Source organism: Anomaloglossus baeobatrachus, chromosome 2 (genome assembly GCF_048569485.1).
Source record: "Anomaloglossus baeobatrachus isolate aAnoBae1 chromosome 2, aAnoBae1.hap1, whole genome shotgun sequence".
NCBI classification, from domain to species: domain Eukaryota; kingdom Metazoa; phylum Chordata; class Amphibia; order Anura; family Aromobatidae; genus Anomaloglossus; species Anomaloglossus baeobatrachus.
Genome location: NC_134354.1, coordinates 344,180,496 through 344,207,769, shown reverse-complemented (window position 1 = coordinate 344,207,769; position 27,274 = coordinate 344,180,496). Strand labels below are relative to the sequence as shown.

Here is a 27,274-nt window from a genome sequence, read left to right as displayed (position 1 = left end):
TGTGAAATCCTGCAAAGCAATGGCAATTAGAGACGAGTTGTGACCGCCAGGGCAAAAAAAAAATAAATCGTAGATCTGTTGGTGATGGAAGCCAAAACATCCCGTTATTCGGCAACAAAGCCAAGAACTTCATATATTGTAGTTAGATAGGGTATTATTTCAACACTAAGAAGAGATTGGTTTTACTGGGGATTAAACTCAGGACCTTTTGCGTGTTAAGTAGACGTGATGACTTGAGTTGAGCGCGGTTCGAGGTTCGAGGTTCTCCAGTTCTAGGCTCGAGTGATTTTGGGGGCTGTTCGAGATCGAACTAGAACTCGAGCTTTTTGCAAAAGCTCGATAGTTCTAGATACGTTCGAGAACGGTTCTAGCAACAAAAAGCAGGGCATTTTACAGCTACAGTGTGCAAGAGCCATCGCTGGCAGCTTGCCAGAAGCTGGTAACCAAGATAAACATCGGGTATCCAACCAAAGCGCTTTGGTTAGTAACCCGATGTTTATCCTAGTTACGTGCAGGAAGCCCACACTTCCCCGCTCAGCTCGCTCCGCCCCCTCCTGTCCGCGGCATGTATTGTACACACGTACACACACATGGTCCCGCTCGGCTTACCTGCGGTGATGAAGTCCCACCATCCCGACCTCAGCGCTGTCACTGTCCTCCATGCCTGCCGCTTGTCACATCACCTCGCTTCCAACCCGAGATTGACTAGTGGTGACGTCACGGGCCTCTCGCGATACTTGGTGTGAAGGCGCCGGTCATTGAACTCAGTGACAGGGGCTGTCAGTGTGCTGGAGATCAGTGCAGGTAATGTACCTCGCTGACAGCAGCACTTGTCATGCCCTGCAGTGACCTGGGCTGACCCATTGATGTTAGCTCAGGTCACTGCACTGCTCTCCCAGCCAATGGGGAACATCCTGCTCTTCATTGACTGGGACAGTGTGGATCGTCATGGCAACCCCTTGGATTACACCAGACCTGGAATTGTTTTTCATTCTAATAAATTGGTTAAAGAGGGAATGTTTTGGGGAGTGTTTTTTCAAATAAAAATGTGTTTGTCGTCTATTTTTTTTTATTACTGACTGGGTTGGTGATGTCGGGTATCTGATAGACGCCTGACCTCACCAACCCCAGGCCTTGATGCCAGGTGACATTACACATCTGGTATTAACCCCATATATTACCCCGTTTGCCACCGCACCAGGGCGCGGGATGAGCTGGCGCGAAGCACCAGGATTGGCGCATCTAATGGATGCACCACTTCTGGGGCGGCTGCGGCCTGCTATTTTTAGGCTGGGGAGAGTCCAATAACCATGGACCTCCCTAGTCTGAGAATATCAGGCCCCAGCTGTCTGCTTTACCTTGGCTGGTGATCCAATTTTGGGGGACCCCTACGTGTTTTTTTTTAATTATTTATTTAATTTAAAATAACAGCATGGGGTGCCCTCAGTTTTGGATTACCAGCCAAGGTGAGGTTGCCAGCTGTGGTCTGCAGGCTGCAGCCGTCTGCTTTACCCTAGCTGGCTACAAAACTAGGGGGAACCCTACGTCATTGCTGAAGGAAAGTATTTTTGGTAATGAAAATTTCCAATTTTTATTACATATTTTACGAGTTTTATTCCTACAAAGGGATATTGCTTAAATTGAAGTTTACATTGAATGTGTTACTTTTTTCTACATAGTTTAGTCGTTTGCTTTTGTATTTATGGGAACTATATATTTTAAAACAAACAGGTTTTTTTATAATATGGGATTATGTTTTCTGCTAAAATGTTCAATAAAAAAGAAACCCAAAATCGTAGTTCTCCTTGTGATAGAAGCCAAAATGTATTGTCATTTGGCCACGAAACCAAGAATTTCATACTTTACAGGTTGATAGGAAATTACTTCAACACAGAAAACAGATTGGTTTAACTGGGTATTGAATCCAGAACGTTCTGCATATGAAGCAGACTTGATGACCACCACACTTTAAAACCTGTGAAGACCTGCAAAGTAATGGCAATTAGAGACGAGTTTTGACTGCCAGGAAAAAAAAAATTCGTAGTTCTGTTGGTTATGGAAGCTAAAACATCCCGTCATTCGGCAACAAAGCCAAGAACTTCATGTAAAGTAGTTGGATAGGGTATTATTTCAACACCAAGAACAGACTGGTTTTACTGGGGATTAAACCCAGGACTTTCTGCGTGTTAAGCAGACGTGATGACCACTACACTATGAATCCTAATGAAAAGTTACTGTGTATTGGCTAGCAGAGCAGAATTGTGACTGACGGGGCCTTTTTATTGATGAAGGAAAGTATTTTTGGTAATGAAACATTTACAATTTTTATTACATATTTTACCAGTTTTATTCCTACAAAGGGATATTGCTCAAATTGAAGTTTACATTGAATGTGTTACTTTTTTCTACACAGTTTAGTCGTTTGCTTTTGTATTTATGGGAACTATAAATTTTGAAACAAACAGGATTGTTATAATATGGGATTATGTTTTCTGCTAAAATGTTCAATAAAAAAGAAACCCAAAATCGTAGTTCTCCTTGTGATAGAAGCCTAAATGTATTGTCATTTGGCAACGAAACCAAGAATTTCATACTTTACAGGTTGATAGGAAATTACTTCAACACCGAAAACAGATTGGTTTCACTGGGTATTGAACCCAGAACGTTCTGCATATGAAGCAGACTTGATGACCACCACACTTTAAAACCTGTGATTCCTGCAAAGTAACGGCAATTAGAGACGAAATTTGACTGCCAGGAAAAAAAAAAAAATCGTAGTTCTGTTGGTTATGGAAGCTAAAACATCCCATCATTCGGCAACAAAGCCAAGAACTTCATGTATTGCAGTTGGATAGGGTAATATTTCAACACCAAGAACAGACTGGTTTTCCTGGGGATTAAACCCATGACCTTCTGCGTGTTAAGCAGACATGATGACCACTACACTATGAAACCTGTGAAATCATGCAAAGCAATGGCAATTGGAGACGAGTTTTGACCGCCAGGGAAAAAAAAAAAAAATTTTTAGTTCTGTTGGTGATGGAAGCCAAAACATCCCTTCATTCTGCAACAATGCCAATAACTTCATATATTGTAGTTTGATAGGGTATTATTTCAACACCAAGAACAGTCTGGTTTTACTGGGGATTAAACCCAGGACCTTCTGCGTTTTAAGCAGACATGATGACCACTACACTATGAATCCTGATGAAAAGTTACTGTGTATTGGCTAGCAGAGCAGAATTGTGACTGACGGGGCCTTTTTATTGCTGAAGGAAAGTATTTTTGGTAATGAAACATTTCCAATTTTTATTACATATTTTACGAGTTTTATTCCTACAAAGGGATATTGCTTAAATTGAAGTTTACATTGAATGTGTTACTTTTTTCTACATAGTTTAGTCGTTTGCTTTTGTATTTATGGGAACTATATATTTTAAAACAAACAGGTTTTTTTATAATATGGGATTATGTTTTCTGCTAAAATGTTCAATAAAAAAGAAACCCAAAATCGTAGTTCTCCTTGTGATAGAAGCCAAAATGTATTGTCATTTGGCAACGAAACCAAGAATTTCATACTTTACAGGTTTATAGGAAATTACTTCAACACCGAAAACAGATTGGTTTAACTGGGTATTGAATCCAGAACGTTCTGCATATGAAGCAGACTTGATGACCACCACACTTTAAAACTTGTGAAATCCTGCAAAGTAATGGCAATTAGAGACGAGTTTTTACCACCAGGGGAAAAAAAAAATAATTCGTAGTTCTGTTGGTGATGGAAGCCAAAACATCCTGTTATTCGGCAACAAAGCCAAGTACTTAATATATTGCAGGTTGATAGGATATTATTTCAACACAAAGGACAGATGGGTTTCACTGGGGTTTGAACCCAGGATCTTCTGCGTGTAAAGCAGACGTGATTACCACTACACTATGAAACCTGTGAAATCCTGCAAAGCAATGGCAATTAGAGACGAGTTGTGACCGCCAGGGCAAAAAAAAAATAAATCGTAGATCTGTTGGTGATGGAAGCCAAAACATCCCGTTATTCGGCAACAAAGCCAAGAACTTCATATATTGTAGTTAGATAGGGTATTATTTCAACACTAAGAAGAGATTGGTTTTACTGGGGATTAAACTCAGGACCTTTTGCGTGTTAAGCAGACGTGATGACTTGAGTTGAGCGCGGTTCGAGGTTCGAGGTTCTCCAGTTCTAGGCTCGAGTGATTTTGGGGGCTGTTCGAGATCGAACTAGAACTCGAGCTTTTTGCAAAAGCTCGATAGTTCTAGATACGTTCGAGAACGGTTCTAGCAACAAAAAGCAGGGCATTTTACAGCTACAGTGTGCAAGAGCCATCGCTGGCAGCTTGCCAGAAGCTGGTAACCAAGATAAACATCGGGTATCCAACCAAAGCGCTTTGGTTAGTAACCCGATGTTTATCCTAGTTACGTGCAGGAAGCCCACACTTCCCCGCTCAGCTCGCTCCGCCCCCTCCTGTCCGCGGCATGTATTGTACACACGTACACACACATGGTCCCGCTCGGCTTACCTGCGGTGATGAAGTCCCACCATCCCGACCTCAGCGCTGTGACTGTCCTCCATGCCTGCCGCTTGTCACATCACCTCGCTTCCAACCCGAGATTGACTAGTGGTGACGTCACGGGCCTCTCGCGATACTTGGTGTGAAGGCGCCGGTCATTGAACTCAGTGACAGGGGCTGTCAGTGTGCTGGAGATCAGTGCAGGTAATGTACCTCGCTGACAGTAGCACTTGTCATGCCCTGCAGTGACCTGGGCTGACCCATTGATGTTAGCTCAGGTCACTGCACTGCTCTCCCAGCCAATGGGGAACATCCTGCTCTTCATTGACTGGGACAGTGTGGATCGTCATGGCAACCCCTTGGATTACACCAGACCTGGAATTGTTTTTCATTCTAATAAATTGGTTAAAGAGGGAATGTTTTGGGGAGTGTTTTTTCAAATAAAAATGTGTTTGTCGTCTATTTTTTTTTATTACTGACTGGGTTGGTGATGTCGGGTATCTGATAGACGCCTGACCTCACCAACCCCAGGCCTTGATGCCAGGTGACATTACACATCTGGTATTAACCCCATATATTACCCCGTTTGCCACCGCACCAGGGCGCGGGATGAGCTGGCGCGAAGCACCAGGATTGGCGCATCTAATGGATGCACCACTTCTGGGGCGGCTGCGGCCTGCTATTTTTAGGCTGGGGAGAGTCCAATAACCATGGACCTCCCTAGTCTGAGAATATCAGGCCCCAGCTGTCTGCTTTACCTTGGCTGGTGATCCAATTTTGGGGGACCCCTACGTGTTTTTTTTTAATTATTTATTTAATTTAAAATAACAGCATGGGGTGCCCTCAGTTTTGGATTACCAGCCAAGGTGAGGTTGCCAGCTGTGGTCTGCAGGCTGCAGCCGTCTGCTTTACCCTAGCTGGCTACAAAACTAGGGGGAACCCTACGTCATTGCTGAAGGAAAGTATTTTTGGTAATGAAAATTTCCAATTTTTATTACATATTTTACGAGTTTTATTCCTACAAAGGGATATTGCTTAAATTGAAGTTTACATTGAATGTGTTACTTTTTTCTACATAGTTTAGTCGTTTGCTTTTGTATTTATGGGAACTATATATTTTAAAACAAACAGGTTTTTTTATAATATGGGATTATGTTTTCTGCTAAAATGTTCAATAAAAAAGAAACCCAAAATCGTAGTTCTCCTTGTGATAGAAGCCAAAATGTATTGTCATTTGGCTACGAAACCAAGAATTTCATACTTTACAGGTTGATAGGAAATTACTTCAACACAGAAAACAGATTGGTTTAACTGGGTATTGAATCCAGAACGTTCTGCATATGAAGCAGACTTGATGACCACCACACTTTAAAACCTGTGAAGACCTGCAAAGTAATGGCAATTAGAGATGAGTTTTGACTGCCAGGAAAAAAAAAATTCGTAGTTCTGTTGGTTATGGAAGCTAAAACATCCCGTCATTCGGCAACAAAGCCAAGAACTTCATGTAAAGTAGTTGGATAGGGTATTATTTCAACACCAAGAACAGACTGGTTTTACTGGGGATTAAACCCAGGACTTTCTGCGTGTTAAGCAGACGTGATGACCACTACACTATGAATCCTAATGAAAAGTTACTGTGTATTGGCTAGCAGAGCAGAATTGTGACTGACGGGGCCTTTTTATTGATGAAGGAAAGTATTTTTGGTAATGAAACATTTACAATTTTTATTACATATTTTACCAGTTTTATTCCTACAAAGGGATATTGCTCAAATTGAAGTTTACATTGAATGTGTTACTTTTTTCTACACAGTTTAGTCGTTTGCTTTTGTATTTATGGGAACTATAAATTTTGAAACAAACAGGATTGTTATAATATGGGATTATGTTTTCTGCTAAAATGTTCAATAAAAAAGAAACCCAAAATCGTAGTTCTCCTTGTGATAGAAGCCTAAATGTATTGTCATTTGGCAACGAAACCAAGAATTTCATACTTTACAGGTTGATAGGAAATTACTTCAACACCGAAAACAGATTGGTTTCACTGGGTATTGAACCCAGAACGTTCTGCATATGAAGCAGACTTGATGACCACCACACTTTAAAACCTGTGATTCCTGCAAAGTAACGGCAATTAGAGACGAAATTTGACTGCCAGGAAAAAAAAAAAATTCAAAGTTCTGTTGGTGATGGAAGCCAAAACATCCTGTTATTCGACAACAAAGCCAAGAAATTCATATATTGTAGTTGGATAGGGTATTATATCAACACCAAGAACAGATTGGTATCACTGGGGATTGAACGCAGGACCTTCTGCGTGTTAAGCAGACGTGATGACCTCTACACTATGAAACCTGATGAAGAGTTATTGTGTATTGGCAAGCAGAGCAGAATTGTGACTGACGGTGCCTTTTTATTGCTGAAGGAAAGTATTTTTATTAATGAAACATTTACAATTTTTATTACATATTTTACCAGTTTTATTCCTACAAAGGGGTATTGCTTAAATTCAAGTTTACATTGAATGTCTTACTTTTTTCTACACAGTTTAGTCGTTTGCTTTTGTATTTATGGGAACTATATATTTTGAAACAAACAGGATTTTTATAATATGAGATTATGTTTTCTGCTAAAAAGGTCAATAAAAAAGAAACCCAAATTCGTAGTTCTCTTTGTGATGGAAGCCAAAATGTATTGTCATTTGGCAACAAAACCAAGAATTTCATTTCTTACAGGTTGATAGGAAATTACTTCAACACCGAAAACAGGTTGGTTTCATTGGGAATTGAACCCAGAACTTACTGCATGTGAAGCAGACTTGATGACAACCACACTAGAAAACCTGTGAAATCCTGCACAGTAATAAAAACTAGAGACGAGTTTTGACTAGAGTTGAGCGCGGTTCGTGGTTCGTGGTTCATGGTTCTCCAGTTCGCAGCTCGAGTGATTTTGGGGGCTTTTCTAGATCGATCTAGAACTCGAGCTTTTTGGTAAAAGCTTGATAGTTCTAGATACGTTAGAGAACGGTTCTAGCAGCAAAAAAAACAGCTAATTCCTAGCTGGCTTTCCGCTGTAATAGTGTAAGTCACTCTGTGACTCACACTATTATGACATTTCAGTGTATAGTGTGCGGGAACAGCGCGTTCAGATCACTGCTGTATGGATAATGGCGATCGCCATTTTTTTTTTTTCCTTTTCTTCCTTCCCTAAGCGCGCGCGTGTAGTGGGGAGGGCCAGCATGTCAGCCAATCCCAGACACACACAGCTAAGTGGACTTTTAGCCAGAGAAGCAACGGCATGTGTGATAGGATGTCCATGTCACATGTCCCTGTATTATAAAAACGGACATTTTCCTCCAGCATGCCATTATCTGCCTTCTGCGTCCTTGGTGTCAGACATCACTGGCGCAGCTCCTATCACCGATACAGCTGTTTACGCTCCATACACAGCGCTGGACAGCATAAGGATAGCACTTTCTATCAGTCCTTTTAAGGGCTCATACCGGCAGGGTCAGAGCCATAGGTGACAGGTCCTGAAAACAGAGTTTAACAGCTACACAAGATGACAGCCAAAAACACAAAAAACCTGAGCTGAAACAATGTTCAGTAAACATGCAACATTAAGCATGTGAATTGCAGCCTTAAGACGAGAAAAAAACCAAAGAGAAAAATTGCATGAAAAATACCCTGACTATAAATAAATAAATTGCAAGTGCTTAATAAACAGGGTACTTAGTGTATACATTTTTGCATGTTGCATGTTTACTGAACATTGTTTCAGCTCAGGTTTTTTGTGTTTTTTGTATGTTATCTTGCTTTTTTGCAAGTTGGGGGCGCAGCCCTCCTAATACTGAGACTGAACAACTAATTGCGTCTCACTTCACTGTGTATTTAATCTGGGACACAGCTGACCACTTGCCACCATTCATATTGGAGTTTGACATGACACAAGTCAGGTATGGATAATGTTTTTAACTTCAGTAGGTTAGGGACTGTCTCAGATGGGTACACCGTGACGAGGTGAGACAGCTTTTTACCTTTTTGCAAAAATGTATACACTAAGTACCCTGTTTATTAAGCACTTGCAATTTATTTATTTATAGTCAGGGTATTTTTCATGCAATTTTTCTCTTTGGTTTTTTTCTCGTCTTAAGGCTGCAATTCACATGCTTAATGTTGCATGTTTACTAAACATTGTTTCAGCTCAGGTTTTTTGTGTTTTTTGTATGTTATCTTGCTTTTTTGCAAGTTGGGGGCGCAGCCCTCCTAATACTGAGACTGAACAACTAATTGCGTCTCACTTCACTGTGTATTTAATCTGGGACACAGCTGACCACTTGCCACCATTCATATTGGAGTTTGACATGACACAAGTCAGGTATGGATAATGTTTTTAACTTCAGTAGGTTAGGGACTGTCTCAGATGGGTACACCGTGACGAGGTGAGACAGCTTTTTACCTTTTTGCAAAAATGTATACACTAAGTACCCTGTTTATTAAGCACTTGCAATTTATTTATTTATAGTCAGGGTATTTTTCATGCAATTTTTCTCTTTGGTTTTTTTCTCGTCTTAAGGCTGCAATTCACATGCTTAATGTTGCATGTTTACTGAACATTGTTTCAGCTCAGGTTTTTTGTGTTTTTTGTATGTTATCTTGCTTTTTTGCAAGTTGGGGGCGCAGCCCTCCTAATACTGAGACTGAACAACTAATTGCGTCTCACTTCACTGTGTATTTAATCTGGGACACAGCTGACCACTTGCCACCATTCATATTGGAGTTTGACATGACACAAGTCAGGTATGGATAATGTTTTTAACTTCAGTAGGTTAGGGACTGTCTCAGATGGGTACACCGTGACGAGGTGAGACAGCTTTTTACCTTTTTGCAAAAATGTATACACTAAGTACCCTGTTTATTAAGCACTTGCAATTTATTTATTTATAGTCAGGGTATTTTTCATGCAATTTTTCTCTTTGGTTTTTTTCTCGTCTTAAGGCTGCAATTCACATGCTTAATGTTGCATGTTTACTGAACATTGTTTCAGCTCAGGTTTTTTGTGTTTTTTGTATGTTATCTTGCTTTTTTGCAAGTTGGGGGCGCAGCCCTCCTAATACTGAGACTGAACAACTAATTGCGTCTCACTTCACTGTGTATTTAATCTGGGACACAGCTGACCACTTGCCACCATTCATATTGGAGTTTGACATGACACAAGTCAGGTATGGATAATGTTTTTAACTTCAGTAGGTTAGGGACTGTCTCAGATGGGTACACCGTGACGAGGTGAGACAGCTTTTTACCTTTTTGCAAAAATGTATACACTAAGTACCCTGTTTATTAAGCACTTGCAATTTATTTATTTATAGTCAGGGTATTTTTCATGCAATTTTTCTCTTTGGTTTTTTTACAAGATGACAGCGTCTATATAGCTAAGGCCAGGGATTTCCTCGCTGCATTTCTCCATTAGGAGGGATAGAAAGGCAGGTTTTCTTTCCTCTACCCAGAAACCCACAACCCTGCCACTGTACCCTCCTGCACTTTGCACACTCCAACTCATTGTTACTAAGCCATTATACTAGCAAACACTGAGTGAACTTAGTGGCATCCTAAACGTGGCTATTGGACTTCTGTATAGTCCCACTAGTGCACAGATATTTGCAGCACCTCTGCCTGCATTGCACACTCAAACTCATTGTTACTAAGCCATTATACTAGCAAACACTGAGTGAACCTAGTGGCATCCTAAACGTGGCTATTGGACTTCTGTATAGTCCCACTAGTGCAAAGATATTTGCAGCACGTCTGCCTGCATTGCACACTCAAACTCATTGTTACTAAGCCATTATACTAGCAAACACTGAGTGAACTTAGTGGCATCCTAAACGTGGCTATTGGACTTCTGTATAGTCCCACTAGTGCACAGATATTTGCAGCACGTCTGCCTGCATTGCACACTCAAACTCATTGTTACTAAGCCATTATACTAGCAAACACTGAGTGAACCTAGTGGCATCCTAAACGTGGCTATTGGACTTCTGTATAGTCCCACTAGTGCAAAGATATTTGTAGCACGTCTGCCTGCATTGCACACTCAAACTCATTGTTACTAAGCCATTATACTAGCAAACACTGAGTGAACCTAGTGGCATCCTAAACGTGGCTATTGGACTTCTGTATAGTCCCACTAGTGCAAAGATATTTGCAGCACGTCTGCCTGCATTGCACACTCAAACTCATTGTTACTAAGCCATTATACTAGCAAACACTGAGTGAACCTAGTGGCATCCTAAACGTGGCTATTGGACTTCTGTATAGTCCCACTAGTGCAAAGATATTTGCAGCACTGCTGCCTGCATTGCACACTCAAACTCATTGTTACTAAGCCATTATACTAGCAAACACTGAGTGAAATTAGTGGCATCCTAAAGTTGACTATTGGACTTCTGTATAGTCCCACTAGTGCACAGATATTTGCAGCACGTCTGCCTGCATTGCACACTCAAATTCATTGTTACTAAGCCATTATACTAGCAAACACTGAGTGAACCTAGTGGCATCCTAAACGTGGCTATTGGACTTCTGTATAGTCCCACTAGTGCAAAGATATTTGCAGCACGTCTGCCTGCATTGCACACTCAAAGTAATTGTTACTAAGCCATTATACTAGCAAACACTGAGTGAACTTAGTGGCATCATATAAGTGGCTGTTGGACTTCTGTATAGTCCCAGTAGTGCACAGATATTTGCAGCACCTCTGCCTGCATTGCACACTCAAACTCATTGTTACTAAGCCATTATACTAGCAAACACTGAGTGAACCTAGTGGCATCCTAAACGTGGCTATTGGACTTCTGTATAGTCCCACTAGTGCAAAGATATTTGCAGCACGTCTGCATGCATTGCACACTCAAACTCATTGTTACTAAGCCATTATACTAGCAAACACTGAGTGAACTTAGCGGCATCCTAAACTTGGCTATTGGACTTCTGTATAGTCCCAGTAGTGCACAGATATTTGCAGCACCTCTGCCTGCATTGCACACTCAAACTCATTGTTACTAAGCCATTATACTAGCAAACACTGAGTGAACCTAGTGGCATCCTAAACGTGGCTATTGGACTTCTGTATAGTCCCACTAGTGCAAAGATATTTGCAGCACGTCTGCCTGCATTGCACACTCAAACTCATTGTTACTAATCTATTATACTAGCAAACACTGAGTGAACTTAGTGGCATCCTAAACGTGGCTATTGGACTTCTGTATAGTCCCAGTAGTGCACAGATATTTGCAGCACCTCTGCCTGCATTGCACACTCAAACTCATTGTTACTAAGCCATTATACTAGCAAACACTGAGTGAACCTAGTGGCATCCTAAACGTGGCTATTGGACTTCTGTATAGTCCCACTAGTGCAAAGATATTTGCAGCACGTCTGCATGCATTGCACACTCAAACTCATTGTTACTAAGCCATTATACTAGCAAACACTGAGTGAACTTAGCGGCATCCTAAACAAGGCTATTGGACTTCTGTATAGTCCCAGTAGTGCACAGATATTTGCAGCACCTCTGCCTGCATTGCACACTCAAACTCATTGTTACTAAGCCATTATACTAGCAAACACTGAGTGAACCTAGTGGCATCCTAAACGTGGCTATTGGACTTCTGTATAGTCCCACTAGTGCAAAGATATTTGCAGCACGTCTGCCTGCATTGCACACTCAAACTCATTGTTACTAAGCCATTATACTAGCAAACACTGAGTGAACCTAGTGGCATCCTAAACGTGGCTATTGGACTTCTGTATAGTCCCACTAGTGCAAAGATATTTGCAGCACTGCTGCCTGCATTGCACACTCAAACTCATTGTTACTAAGCCATTATACTAGCAAACACTGAGTGAAATTAGTGGCATCCTAAAGTTGACTATTGGACTTCTGTATAGTCCCACTAGTGCACAGATATTTGCAGCACGTCTGCCTGCATTGCACACTCAAATTCATTGTTACTAAGCCATTATACTAGCAAACACTGAGTGAACCTAGTGGCATCCTAAACGTGGCTATTGGACTTCTGTATAGTCCCACTAGTGCAAAGATATTTGCAGCACGTCTGCCTGCATTGCACACTCAAACTCATTGTTACTAAGCCATTATACTAACAAACACTGAGTGAAACTAGTGGCATCCTAAACGTGGCTATTAGACTTCTGTATTGTCCCACTAGTGCAAAGATATTTGCAGCACGTCTGCCTGCATTGCACACTCAAAGTAATTGTTACTAAGCCATTATACTAGCAAACACTGAGTGAACTTAGTGGCATCATATAAGTGGCTGTTGGACTTCTGTATTGTCCCACTAGTGCAAAGATATTTGCAGCACGTCTGCCTGCATTGCACACTCAAACTCATTGTTACTAAGCCATTATACTAGCAAACACTGAGTGAACCTAGTGGCATCCTAAACGTGGCTATTGGACTTCTGTATAGTCCCACTAGTGCAAAGATATTTGCAGCACGTCTGCCTGCATTGCACACTCAAACTCATTGTTACTTACTAAGACATTATAATACCAAAAATTGAGTAAACTTAGTGGCATACAAGAAGTGGCTGTTGTACTCCATTAGTGGCCCACTGGTGCAAATCTATGTGCAGCACCTGTGCAGGACACCCTCCTGCTCTGTTTTTAATAAGCTATATTGATAGCAAAAAATACTGCCATTTAGTGGCATCATAGAACTGGATGTTGTATTCCATTATTGTCCAACTGGTGCCAAGCTATTTCTAGCACCTGTGCAGGACACCCTCATGCACATTTTGCTACGCTAATGTTATAGCAAACTCAGGGAATTCATTGCTGCATTTGATAATTCGGAGGGATAGAAAGTGAGGCTTTCTTTAGCTTTTCCTTCTGTTCATAGACAGCATCTCCAAGTCCACACCCGAAGAGCAATTTCTCCTCCACATGTAAGTGTGGAAAGGCAGCTAGTGCGCATGCGTGTTCCGATTTACCCCAGCTGCAGCCCAACTACAGTGTTTCTCCTAGTGAGTATGCTCAGCCTGACTGTGCCATTCCTGACGCTAAGTCTTCATTTCGGGATACAGCGCATGCTCCCACACTTAGTGTGAAAAGCCTCTTTGCACAGGTACTTGCATTCCGTGCCGGGTCTAAGTCCTGTTTTGTGCCGAGACACCATGCTAAAGCTGATAGTCTTTTTTCAGAGACTCTATTTCATGCAACTGACCATGCTCAGGCACTTACTGCATCAGAAACTAGGTCCGGTAATGAACTCTTTGGCCCTGCCCCTGATGTGGGGGGGCCATATAGACCACAGGGCATCAGGTGTCCTGACGATGTGGCGAGGCCACTCCCAAATGGCTTGCAGAGGCCCGCCCCTATGACTTGTCACCTCATTATTAATGGTCAGACGATGACTGGTGAGGTGTTTGTGTTGTGGCAGTCATGAGGTCATTATTGAAGTTGCGGTTCCAAATAGGACGCTAGTTATGCCACTCATGACGTGTCACTCTGCTTTTGTCTCCAGGAGGTGCATTGTGGTCCACCCTGGTTTGGGGCGGACCCAGGTTATAAAACGGGCTGGAGCCAACAAGGAGGTGCGCAGTCTTCTATTATGCTCCGAAAGAGCACACCTCCATGTGTTGAACCCATTGCGGCTTTAGGCCAGAGGTAGGCAGGGATAGGGCGTCGATGCAGGCCGCCACCACAGTTGGTAACTCAGAACGGTTAAGACCAGCTCCTGTCCTACAAGTCCTGCTTGTGCAGCCCAGTGGCATTAACAGGCCTGCTGCTGCTGATGTGCCTGCTGTCCACAGGTGTGGCCCCAATACACACGGTCAGCGTACTCAATGGCCCCTGTGATGTTAACAGGGAGTTCCTGGGCTGGGTGGGCGTTTGGACCCTGTGACGCTAACAGGGCTCCCAGTCTCAAGATCCGAGTGGCGTCTAACTCGGTTCGGGCAACTATTAGTTTCATAGCCACACAGATCTGTATCCTCCACCTAACTTTCCATTTGCCAACCTCTCCTTTTCCATCTGGGAGCACGGTGAACATTGACTGCTCCCAGATGGAAAAGGATTAATTTTCGTTATATACCGGTAACATAGTATATACCACCTTATCCAAATCTGCCAGTCCCACCGTAACAGATGGTGTTTCTTCATCAAATGTTACTTTTGCTTAACCACCAAACCCACTCACAAAAACTTTTTTCCCCTTTCCAACACACCTGTTCCCCTTTCCACCAGCATTTGTCCTTTTTCAACTCATTTGGTATATGACCAAAAGTGCAACTCTGCAGGGACACCATACTTAATGCCATCTCAGCCCAGCAGCCAGCCCTCGGTCCCTCAGATGTGGACAAGTAAAAGCCCATTTCCTCCTATCCATGACAAAGCGTTGAGATTCACTCTGTGCAGCACTGGTGTTTACTGGAAAAGCAGATCTAAGAATCCGTACCACCTTCTGCAGATACTCCTGTATACGTGCGTCCCTTTCTATGGCTGATATTATTTCGCCAAATTTTGTCTTGTACCGGGGATCTAACAGTGTGGCAACCCAGTAGTTAGCATTACTTCGAATTCGTACAATCCGAGGGTCATGTTGTAGGTAGTGCAGCAAGAAGGCGCTCATGTGTCTTGTGCATCCAGGAGGACCAAGCCCTTGGTTTGTTGGTGGCAGAGAGGTGAGAATCGTGCCTCCTTCCTCTGCCCTCTCCCCCCAACCTCGCACAACCGAAATGTGAGCAAGCTCTCACTCATCTGCTGAGTCTTCCATGCCCATCGCAAGTTCGTCCTCCATTTCTTCATGGGCTCCTGCACCTTCCTCAACAATTTTTGCTGATAGTATGTGCCCTTGTTAATCCCTATCCCCCACCATGACTGCCGCCTAGGTGCCGCTCAACGTATGGACCTTGTACATCTTATTATCCCTTCTGCATATGACTCCTCCTGTACTTCCTCCCCTTCCTCTTGGACCAACACCTGACTCCGAATAATGCTTACAGTGTGCTCCATCTTGTAGATGACCAGAATTGTCACGCTGAGAATGGCATCGCTAGTGCTAAACATCTTCGTCGACATTTGTAAACTGTGTAGAAGGGTGCATAGGTCCTTGATCTGACACCACTCCAGCAGCGTGATCTGCACCACCTCTGGATCAAGTTAGCCCAGGGTATACATCATACCGTATTTCAGCAGGGCTCTGCGGGGCTTCCACAGACGCTGCAACATGAGCAGATTCCAATTCCTGCGTGCTGGAACATCGTATTTCCTGCGTTTAACCGCCAGACCCTAAGACTTCAGGAGCGATGAAAGTTGTTGAGCTGCTGGGTGCGAAGGATGAAAGTGAGCACATAGCAGCGTGCCCGCTGCACAAGGCCATGTAGGCCGGGATGGTATTTTAAAAATTGCTGGAGAATCAGATTCAACACATGAGCCATACAAGGCACGTGTGTCACATTGCCCTGACGAAGGGCCGCAGACAGGTTTGCATCATTGCCGCACACAGCTGTTAAGTTACCAACGTAGTCCACTCAATCAATTTGTACTCCGGTCGCCAGGTGACAACGTGTTCCTTTCGTGCATAGTGCTGATGATGGGAAAGGAGTCGATGCCTGCGGCGCAGGTGGACGCAGGTTATGGTCACCCACTGGGTTGCGTTACCTTGACAGATACAGAGCCACAGGCTGAATGTAGGTGGTGGGTATCTCACAGATGAAGTACCATCATTCAGCTACAACCAATGGGAAGACACCACACCCTTTTTTAGGCCCCTCCTGTCTGCAGACCACTGCCAGACAAAGCTATGAACCTTTTGTTACTGTTACCCCCAGTTCAGTTTTATGAGTTTGTGTGCTTGTTACCTGACTACTTTTCCTGCTTGCTGTTTATGTACTTCGTTGGCCGATCCGCATTTCACCTCTGCTTGTTTTCTGATTAAGTCCTGGCCATCCCATTCTGTTCCTCTTCCTCAATTAATGTTTTTGACCCTGCATGACTACTATTCTCTGGAACTGCAGCCTTCCACAGGTATTGATCAACTTGTTCCCTGTGTAATTCCAAATCACTGTATAGGGGTTAAAGGGTTTCAGGGTTCTGGGTGTCCAGCTTGGTGAGTGGCTTGCCTCTAGCCTATCCTTTACAGCCCATCTGAGTGTGTCGATCCAGGCAGGCATTACACCGTGCCCTCTGCAGAAGGCCATGTAGGCCGGGATAGTGTTTTAAAAATTGCTGGACAACCAGGTTCAACACGTGAGCCATACAAGGCACGTGTGCCACATTGTCCTGAAGAAGGGTCGCAGACTGGTTTGCATCATTGTCGCACCCGACCTTCCCTGGCTGCTGGTTGAGTGGAGACAACCATTGATGAAACTCGGTCTCACTCTCCAGAGCTAACCGTCCACAATTCCTCAGCGGTGTCTCACATTTCCCCTACATTTCAAAGTAAACATTTGACCGCCTGATGGCCTTGAGCTCTGCTGCCAGCATAGTAAGGAGGTGTGTGGGATTCCTTGGGCGCAGTTACAAGGAAGGGTGGACTGACCACACAGGGTTTGGGCCGAGGTGGAGGACCCACACGAGGTTGAGGAGGCAGAAGCAGTGGAGGAACTTGTACATACAGAGGAAGGATTGACTTGTACAGCAAACCCTTCTCCATCTCTCACCATAGTTACCTAGTGCCCAGTCAGCAACATGTAACTCCCCTGTCCATGCTTACTGGTCCAAGTATCTGTGGTGAAATGCACCCTGTCACACACAGGGTTTCTCAAGGAATCGGTGAGGTTGTGTGCGACCTACTGTGGTTGCGCGGGCACGCCTTTCTTGGAGAAGGAGTGACGACTGGCCATCGGCTCTTGGGGTACTGCAATGGGCATAAGGTCTCGAAAATCCTCGGTCTCAAAAGGGTGTAAAGGCAGCCTTTCTGTTGCCAACAAGTTGCAGATGATGAAACTCAACCTCTTAGGCATGTCATGCCCTTCGAAAATCATGTAAAACACAGCGAAGGGACTCCAACCACAGTCTCCCTCGTTTCCACTAATTGGGCCCCACACACCCCACTTGACTGGCATCACTTTATCCCTCTTTTCAAAATGAAAACGATGCTTTGCATGAAGCACTCTCAAAAATACGCGTGTCTTTCCCGTCCCCTGGCTGACCCAAGGGAAGAAAAGTCCTCTGAGAGCCATGACTTGTTCATCTTGGTTCTTTTAGAAACACAGCGAGGGGACTCCAACCACAGTCTCCCTCGTTGCCACTAATTGGGCCACACACACCCACTTGACTGGCATCAGTTGACCCCCCTTTTGAAAAAGAAAAAGATGCTTTGCATGAAGCACTCTCAAAAATACGCGTGCCTTTCCCATCCCCTGGATGACCCAGGGGAAGAAAAGTCCTCTGAGAGCCACGACTTGTTCATCTTGGTTCTTTTAGAAACACAGCAAGGGGACTCCAACCACAGTCTCCCTCGTTGCCACTAATTGGGCCACACACACCCCACTTGACTGGCATCAGTTGACCCCCTTTTGAAAAAGAAAAAGATGCTTTGCATGAAGCACTCTCAAAAATAGGCGTGCCTTTCCCATCCCCTGGCTGACCCAGGGGAAGAAAAGTCCTCTGAGAGCCATGAGTTGTTCATCTTGGTTCTTTTAGAAACACAGCGAGGGGACTCCAACCACAGTCTCCCTCGTTGCCACTAATTAGGCCACACACACCTCACTTGACTGGCATCAGTTGACCCCCCTTTTGAAAAAGAAAAAGATGCTTTGCATGAAGCACTCTCAAAAATACGCGTGCCTTTCCCATCCCCTGGATGACCCAGGGGAAGAAAAGTCCTCTGAGAGCCATGACTTGTTCATCTTGGTTCTTTTAGAAACACAGCGAGGGGACTCCAACCACAGTCTCCCTCGTTGCCACTAATTGGGCCACACACCCCCCACTTGACTGGCATCAGTTGACCCCCCTTTTGAAAAAGAAAAAGATGCTTTGCATGAAGCACTCTCAAAAATACGCGTGCCTTTCCCATCCCCTGGCTAACCCAGGGGAACAAAAGTCCTCTGAGAGCCATGACTTGTTCATCTTGGTTCTTTTAGAAACACAGCGAGGGGACTCCAACCACAGTCTCCCTCGTTGCCACTAATTGGGCCACACACACCCCACTTGACTGGCATCAGTTGACCCCCCTTTTTGAAAAAGAAAAAGATGCTTTGCATGAAGCACTCTCAAAAATACGCGTGCCTTTCCCGTCCCCTGGCTGACCCAGGGGAAGAAAAGTCCTCTGAGAGCCATGACTTGTTCATCTTGGTTCTTTTAGAAACACAGCGAGGGGACTCCAACCACAGTCTCCCTCGTTGCCACTAATTGGGCCACACACACCCCACTTGACTGGCATCAGTTGACCCCCCTTTTGAAAAAGAAAAAGATGCTTTGCATGAAGCACTCTCAAAAATACGCGTGCCTTCCCCGTCCCCTGGCTGACCCAGGGGAAGAAAAGTCCTCTGAGAGCCATGACTTGTTCATCTTGGTTCTTTTAGAAACACAGCGAGGGGACTCCAACCACAGTCTCCCTCGTTGCCACTAATTGAGCCACACACACCCCACTTGACTGGCATCAGTTGAACCCCCTTTTGAAAAAGAAAAAGATGCTTTGCATGAAGCACTCTCAAAAATACGCGTGCCTTTCCCATCCCCTGGCTGACCCTGGGGAAGAAAAGTCCTCTGAGAGCCATGACTTGTTCATCTTGGTTCTTTTAGAAACACAGCGAGGGGACTCCAACCACAGTCTCCCTCGTTGCCACTAATTGGGCCACACACACCCTACTTGACTGGCATCAGTTGACCCCCCTTTTGAAAAAGAAAAAGATGCTTTGCATGAAACACTCTCAAAAATACGCGTGCCTTTCCCATCCCTTGGGTGACCCAGGGGAAGAAAAGTCCTCTGAGAGCCATGTCCACATTGTCAGTGGACAGACACGTGTGCTTATCTGCCAGCAGACCTTCAGCAGCACTGAAGAAAGGTTCCGAGAGAACGCTGGCTGCAGGACACGACAAGATCCCCAAAGCGTACGTGGCAATCTCAGGCAATTTATCCAGATTGGAAGCCTAAAATGAGCAGGGCTCAAGTTACACAGTAATGGCATCGATGTTTCCTTGCATATACTCATATATCTGTGTGTCCTCCTCTTTTTCCTTGTCCAGCTCTTTTGTTTTCGCATGAGTATATGTCCTTGTCACTTTCCCATGTGTTTGTGTTGTGTTGTGAGTTGTTTGTCACCTTTTGGACACCTTTGAGGGTGTTTTCTAGGTGTTTTTATATCTTTGTGAATGCCAGCCATTGTTTCCTATGCAGTTCGAGTCCGGTTCGTCGAACGTTCGACGAACCAAACTCGAACGGGAGCTCAGTTCGGTGAACCGACCTCGAGCAGAACCGCGACTGGTTCGCTCATCTCTAGTTTTGACCGCCAGGGGAAAAAAAAAAATAATTCGTAGTACTGTTGGTGATGGAAGACAAAACATCCCGTTATTCATGAACAAAGCCAAGAAATTTTTATATTGCAGGTTGATAGAGTATTACTTCAACACCAAGAACAGATAGGTTTCACTGGGGATTGAATCAGGACCTTCTGCATGTAAAGCACACATGATTACCACTACACTATGAAACCTGCCAAAAAAATTTATAGAGTATTGGCTATCGGAGCAAAATTGTGACTGACAGGGCCTTTTTATTGCTGAAGAAAAGTATTTTTGGTAATGAAAAATTTACAATTTTTATTACATATTTTACCAGTTTTAGTCCTACAAAGGGATATTGCTTAAATTGAAGTTTACATTGAATGTGTTACTTTTTTCTACACAGTTTAGTCGTTTGCTTTTGTATTTATGGGAACTATATATTTTGAAACAAAAAGGATTTTTATAATATGGGATTATGTTTTCTGCTAAAATGGTCAATAAAAAAGAAACCCAAAATCGTAGTTCTCTTTGTGATGGAAGCCAATATGTATTGTCATTTGGCAACGAAACCAAGAATTTCATATACTACAGGTTGAGAGCAAATTACTTCAACACCGAAAAAAGATTGGTTTTACTGGGGATTGAACCCAGAACGTTCTGCATGTGAAGCAGACTTGATGACCACCACACTATGAAACCTGTGAAATCCTGCAAAGCAATGGCAATTGAAAACGAGTTTTGACCGCCAGGGGAAAAAAATTATTAGTTCTGTTGGTGATGGAAGCCAAAACATCCCATCATTCGACAACAAAGCCAAGAACTTCATATATTGTAGTTGGATAGGGTATTATTTCAACACCAAGAACAGATTGGTTTAACTGGGGATTTAACTCAGGACCTTTTGCGTATTAAGCAGAAGTGATGAACACTACACTATGAAACCTGATGGACAGTTACTGTGTATTGGCAAACAGAGCAGAATTGTGACTGACGTGGCCTTTTTATTGCTGAAGGAAAGTATTTTTGGTAATGAATAGTGATGAGCGAGTATGCTTGTTACTACTCGGTACTCGCACGAGTATCACTGTACTCGGGCAACTTGGCGGGGACCGAGTAATCTCGTGATACTCGTGCTGTACTCGTGGTCTTCATCCCTGCATGTTGGCGCTCTTTTGAGAGCCAGCCCTTATGCAGGGATTGGCTGGCAGACCACTGCAATGCCACAGCCCTGTTAGTTGTGGAATTGCAGTGATTGGCCGGCCTGCACAGCGTGACCGAGCCTTTATACCGGCGGGCGCGCTGTGCTCTGCACACAGCCATCCAGACAGTCAGTGCAGGGAGAGTGTTGCTGCTTCAGGGAAAGGTTTGCGGCCCTTTATAGCTATTTCCGTAGCAGGGCTGCAAACAGTGTGACCAGAAGTCCTTCTTAGGACTATTATAGTTGTATACAGGCAGGCAGGGTATAGCCAGGTTGGAGTACAGTAGCAGAGTCTTTCTCAGGACTATTGTTGCTGTATACAGGCAGGGTATAGCCAGGTCGGAATACAGGCTAGTGACTAGAAGAGTCCTTGTCAGGACTATTGTAGCAGTATACAGGCAAGCAGGCAGGCAGGGTATATAGCCATTCCTAGTGGTGACCGTATACCAGCCTTCATCATATCTGGGGCTGGTGTACAAAGTCTAAAACAATCCAGATAGTGTCAGACTTCTCAGTAATTGTCGCTCCTAAAAACCTGTTAGGTTCTTAGTGCGTCCGTGCTTGCATTTAAAAACCGCACGTGTGTGCCTGTCAGTGGCAGCGTACAGGTGCACGTTTTGCACAAACTATTATATAACGCACAAGTCTAGTGAATAATACACGTCAGTCAGCAGTGTCTGATAGTGTCAGACTTCTCAGTAATTGTCGCTCCTAAAAACCTGTTAGGTTCTTAGTGCGTCCGTGCTTGCATTTAAAAACCGCACGTGTGTGCCTGTCGGTGGCAGCGTACAGGTGCACGATTTGCACAAACTTGGATATAACGCACAAGTCTAGTGTATAATACACGTCAGGTAGCAGTGTCTAATAGTGTCAGACTTCTCAGTAATTGTCACTCCTAAAAACCTGTTAGGTTCTTAGTGCGTCCGTGCTTGCATTTAAAAACTGCACGTGTGTGCCTGTCGGTGGCAGCGTACAGGTGCACGTTTTGCACAAACTATTATATAACGCACAAGTCTAGTGAATAATACACGTCAGTCAGCAGTGTCTGATAGTGTCAGACTTCTCAGTAATTGTCGCTCCTAAAAACCTGTTAGGTTCTTAGTGCGTCCGTGCTTGCATTTAAAAACCGCACGTGTGTGCCTGTCGGTGGCAGCGTACAGGTGCACGTTTTGCACAAACTATTATATAACGCACAAGTCTAGTGAATAATACACGTCAGTCAGCAGTGTCTGATAGCGTCAGACTTCTCAGTAATTGTCGCTCCTAAAAACCTGTTAGGTTCTTAGTGCGTCCGTGCTTGCATTTAAAAACTGCACGTGTGTGCCTGTCGGTGGCAGCGTACAGGTGCACGATTTGCACAAACTTGGATATAACGCACAAGTCTAGTGAATACACATCAGCACAGCATTGCAAAATGCGCAAGTTCGTTGGCAAGGAACAAGGAAGTGGACGTGATGGTGGTGCAGGCAGATGCCAAGGTCGTGGGCAAGCTCTAATTTCGCCACAACAAAGGGCCACATCTAGTCACTCGCACGTCCTGTCCCAAATTCTTGGGGACCGCAGCAGTACACCGCTCTTGAACCAAGACCAGTGTCAACAGGTTGTTAGTTGGATAGCGGATAATGCTTCCAGTCAGATTGGCTCCACCACAAACACTCTGTCTTCCACACGGTCAAGTGTCAGTAGCCGTGATACTGCACCGCACATTTCAGAACCTGATCCTCCTTCCTACTACAAGGCTGAGTACACGTCCTCGGACATTACTGATCCCACACTTGGACACTCGGAAGAGCTGTTCACGTTTCCATTCGCACATTCTGGCCTCTCGCCAGCTCATGTGTAAGTGGGTCATAAGGAGATCGTATGTACAGATGCCCAAATATTTGAGCAGCCACGTTCTCACGAAGTTGGCAACGTGTCTCAACAAGGGGTTGACGATGATGAGACACAATTGTCAGGAAGTCAGGAGGAGGAGCAGGGTGCGGAAGAGGAAGACGATGTGGTGGATGATCCAGTAACTGACCCAACCTGGCAGGAGGATATGCAGAGCGAGGACAGCAGTGCACAGGGGGAGGGAGGCGTAGCATCCCAACAGGCAGTAAGAAGCAGGGTGGTGGCCCTGCTCAACCTCGTGGTTCAGCGGTTTCTAAAGTCATACCCAGAGCTGTCTGATCTGCTGGTAAAAGTTTGCCGCCTGTCTGCACATTTTCGAAAGTCACCTACTGCTTCAGCCGGCCTTGCTGGCTTTCAGCGCCGTTTGCATCTTCCGGCTCACAGACTGGTGTGTGATGTCCCCACGCATTGGAATTCAACTCTGCACATGTTGGTCAGGATATGTGAGCAGAAGAGGGCAGTTGTTGAGTACCTACACAGTTTAGTCGTTTGCTTTTGTATTTATGGGAACTATATATTTTGAAACAAACAGGATTTTTATAATATGGGATTATGTTTTCTGCTAAAATGGACAATAAAAAAGAAACCCAAAAATAAAACCCAGGACCTTCTGCGTGTTAAGCAGATGTGATGACCACTACACTATGAAACCTTACGGAAAGTTACTGTTTATTGGTAAGCAGAGCAGAATTGTGACTGACGGGGCCTTTTTATTGCTGAAGGAAAGTATTGGTTACATAGTTACTTAGGTTGAAAAAAGACCTAGGTCCATCTAGTTCAACCTTCCTCCACCAGTTCTACATTTAGTCACTAAGTCATTTATAACCAACAATGTTTTGTGTACTGAGGAAATCATCCAGCCCTTTTTTAAAAGCTGTTATAGTATCTGCCATTACTACCTCTTGTGGTAGGGCATTCCACAGTCTGACTGCTCTAACTGTAAAGAACCCTTTCCTATTTAGCTGTTGGAATCGCTTTTCTTCCACTCGCAGTGAGTGCCCCCTGGTCCTTAGTACTGTCTTTGGAAGAAATAAGTCATGTGCCAGTCCTTTATATTGACCACACATGTATTTATACATATAAATGAGATCTCCTCTGAGACGTCTTTTTTCTAAGCTAAAGATATCTAACTTTTTCAACCTGTCATCATATGGGAGGCCTTCCATTCCTTGTAATAGTCTAGTTGCCCGCCTTTGAACTGACTCTAACTTCTGAATGTCCTTTTTAAACATGTGGAGCCCAAAACTGGATCCCGTATTCCAGATGTGGCCTTACAAGTTATTTATAGAGGGGTAACAATACGTTGGGATCACGGGATCTAATCTCTCTTTTTATACACCCTAAAATCTTGTTTGCTTTAGCAGCTGCTGCTTGACATTGAGTGCTGCTGCTCAGCTTATTTGTAATGAGAATACCCAAGTCCTTCTCCTGTTCTGTAGTCCCGAGTTTACTTCCATTTAATGTATACGCAGCTATAGGATCACTCCATCCTAGGTGCATTACTTTACATTTATCAACATTAAATCTCATTTGCCAAGTATCTGCCCATTCTGACATCTTATCCAGATCTTTTTGTAATATTGTACTATCCAGGTCAGTTTTTAATATCCTACATAGTTTGGTGTCATCGGCAAAGACTGACACTGTACTATCAATCCCATCCACAAGGTCATTAATAAAGAGATTAAAAAGAATCGGTCCAAGCACAGATCCCTGCGGCACCCCACTGCTGACTATAGCCCATTTAGAGAATGTACCATTTATGACTACTCTTTGTTTCCTATCTTTTAGCCAATTCCTTACCCAGTTGCATATTGTGTCCCCTAGTCCTTGCTTCTGGAGCTTTAGTATAAGGCTATTTTGTGGTACAGTATCAAATGCCTTTGCAAAGTCCAAATAAATCACATCAGCTGCATTACCAATATCCAGGTTTGAACTTACCCCCTCATAGAACCCCAACAGGTTGGTTAGACACGACTTATCTTTCATGAATCCATGCTGTTTGTCAGTTTTCATATTATTTTCTGCAATATATTTTTGCATGTCATCCCTTAAAATGCCCTCAAAAACTTTGCATACTACTGATGTCAGGCTTACTGGACGGTAGTTGCCTGGATCTACCCTCTTACCTTTCCTAAATATCGGTACCACATCAGCAATCCTCCAATCCTGAGGCACCAACCCTGTTACAAGTGAGTCTAAAAAGATGAGATACAGCGGTCTGTCGATTACGGAGCTCAATTCCCTCAATATTCGTGGATGAATGCCATCTGGCCCTGGGGATTTGTCAATGTTTAATTTACTCAGACGTAGGCGTACTTCATCTTGTGTTAAATTAATTATATCGGGTGGTGAACTTTGATTTTTCACTTGTTGAATGATCCCTGGTACAGTCAGTTCCTTGGTGAATACAGATGAGAAATGCCTATTTAATATCTCAGTCTTTTGTTTGTCCTCTATAACTAACTTGTTATTATATTTTAAGGGGCCGATACTATCCTTTGTTTTCCTTTTGGCATTAATGTATTTATAAAAGATTTTGGGATTTATTTTAATGTCATTGGCGATTTTTGTTTCAGTAGCTAATTTTGCTTGTTTGATTTCTTTTTTACATTTCCTATTGATATCTTTATACTTCTGAAATGCTATTTCTGTATTCTCAGCCTTTAAGATTTTAAATGCCCTTTGTTTTTGTTTTATTATACTTTGTACAGTCTTAATTATCCATAGTGGTTTCTTTTTATTCCTGGACATTTTATTACCAGAGGGTATACGTTTTTTACAGGACTCTAGTAGTATATCCTTAAACTTACCCCATTTATGTTCGGTATCCCCAGTTATTATGACTTTGTCCCAATCTACACAATTAAGCTCTTCCCTTAATTTGTTGAAATCCGCTTTCCTACAATTCCAGGTTTTAGCATTCCCCCTTTGAAATGTTCTATTGAATATTATGTTGAAGCTTACCATATTATGATCGCTGGTGCCAAAGTGCTCCCGGACCTGTAGATCTGAAATTGTATCCGGTCTATTTGACAGGACCAGATCTAGCAAATTATCTCCCCTGGTCGGTTCACCTACCATCTGAGAGAGGAAATTGTCTTGAATAGTAAATAAGAACTTACAGATTTTAGCAGAACCAGAAGATTCTATGTCCCACTGTATGTCTGGATAGTTGAAATCCCCCATAATAAGAACCCGATTATTATTATTAGCTGCCTTTTCAATTTGTTCCAGCATTTCACCCTATATTTTGTCAGGGCCAGGCGGTCGGGCAGACCCAGGAGGTGGATCCACTGGGCCGAACTCTAAGATGGTGGTAAGGAGTCCGGTAGCTGAAGCACTATGGGCAGTAGAACAGTCCGTGCCAGTGAGTGTAACGAAGAAGTCCCTGGGACCACGGAGTCACAGATGGTAGTCCGGGTGACGTAGCTCAGGTTCGGAAGCCGAGGTGATGTCAGGCGGGGTCCGGAACCTTTGGAGCGAGATGACGGGTCACCGCAGGGATCCGAGATGGTACGGACTGTCAGATGGCAGACGGACAGCGTGCGGGGTTCGGGATTCAGCAGGACCGGATGGCGAGGCAGGATCAGCTCTAGAAGAGAGATACGTGAGTATGGCACGAAGACACAAGGAGACCTGACTCCTAGCTTGGAAAACACGAAGATCAGGCCCCGCCCTCTTGGACAATACACCCCTTTATACCCTGTACCTGTTTAGCCTCATTTCCTGTTAATGGACGCTGGCCCTTTAAGAAAGGGTCAGTGACCGCGCGCGCGCCCTAATGCGCATGCGCGCAGCCCGGGTGCCAGAAGCCAGGGAAGGAGGCTGAGAAGAGGATGCAGGGGAGCCGGCCAGGGCCTGGGAAGCCGTCGGGCGCCGCGATCGGAGACCAGGGGGCCTGGGAAGGACGGGCACCGGAGCCAAGGACCCGGGGAGCGTGGCAGGTGAGCCGGGGAGCGGGGCTGAGGACCCGGGGAGCGGAGCAGAGGACCCGGGGAGGGGAGCCAAGGACCCGGGGAGCGTGACATATTTGTTGAGGTATGTTAGGAGGCTTATAGCAAACTCCAATTAGTATTTTTCCATTATTCCCCTCCCCATGTACATTTACCCATACTGACTCTACATTGTTGCTGTTCCCCTCAATGTCCTCATACAACACA

General features: G+C 44.0%; 2 non-coding genes across 2 annotated transcripts; both read right to left on the bottom strand.

The window, feature by feature from the left end:
- Window positions 1-3,132: 3,132 nt before the first annotated feature.
- On the bottom strand, window positions 3,133-3,205 carry TRNAF-AAA (transfer RNA phenylalanine (anticodon AAA)). Its single transcript has one exon. It is a non-coding gene; the product is annotated as a tRNA-Phe (tRNA).
- A 666-nt stretch (window positions 3,206-3,871) lies between these two features.
- TRNAV-UAC (transfer RNA valine (anticodon UAC)) lies at window positions 3,872-3,944 on the bottom strand. Its single transcript has one exon. It is a non-coding gene; the product is annotated as a tRNA-Val (tRNA).
- Between the last annotated feature and the right edge of the window lie 23,330 nt (window positions 3,945-27,274).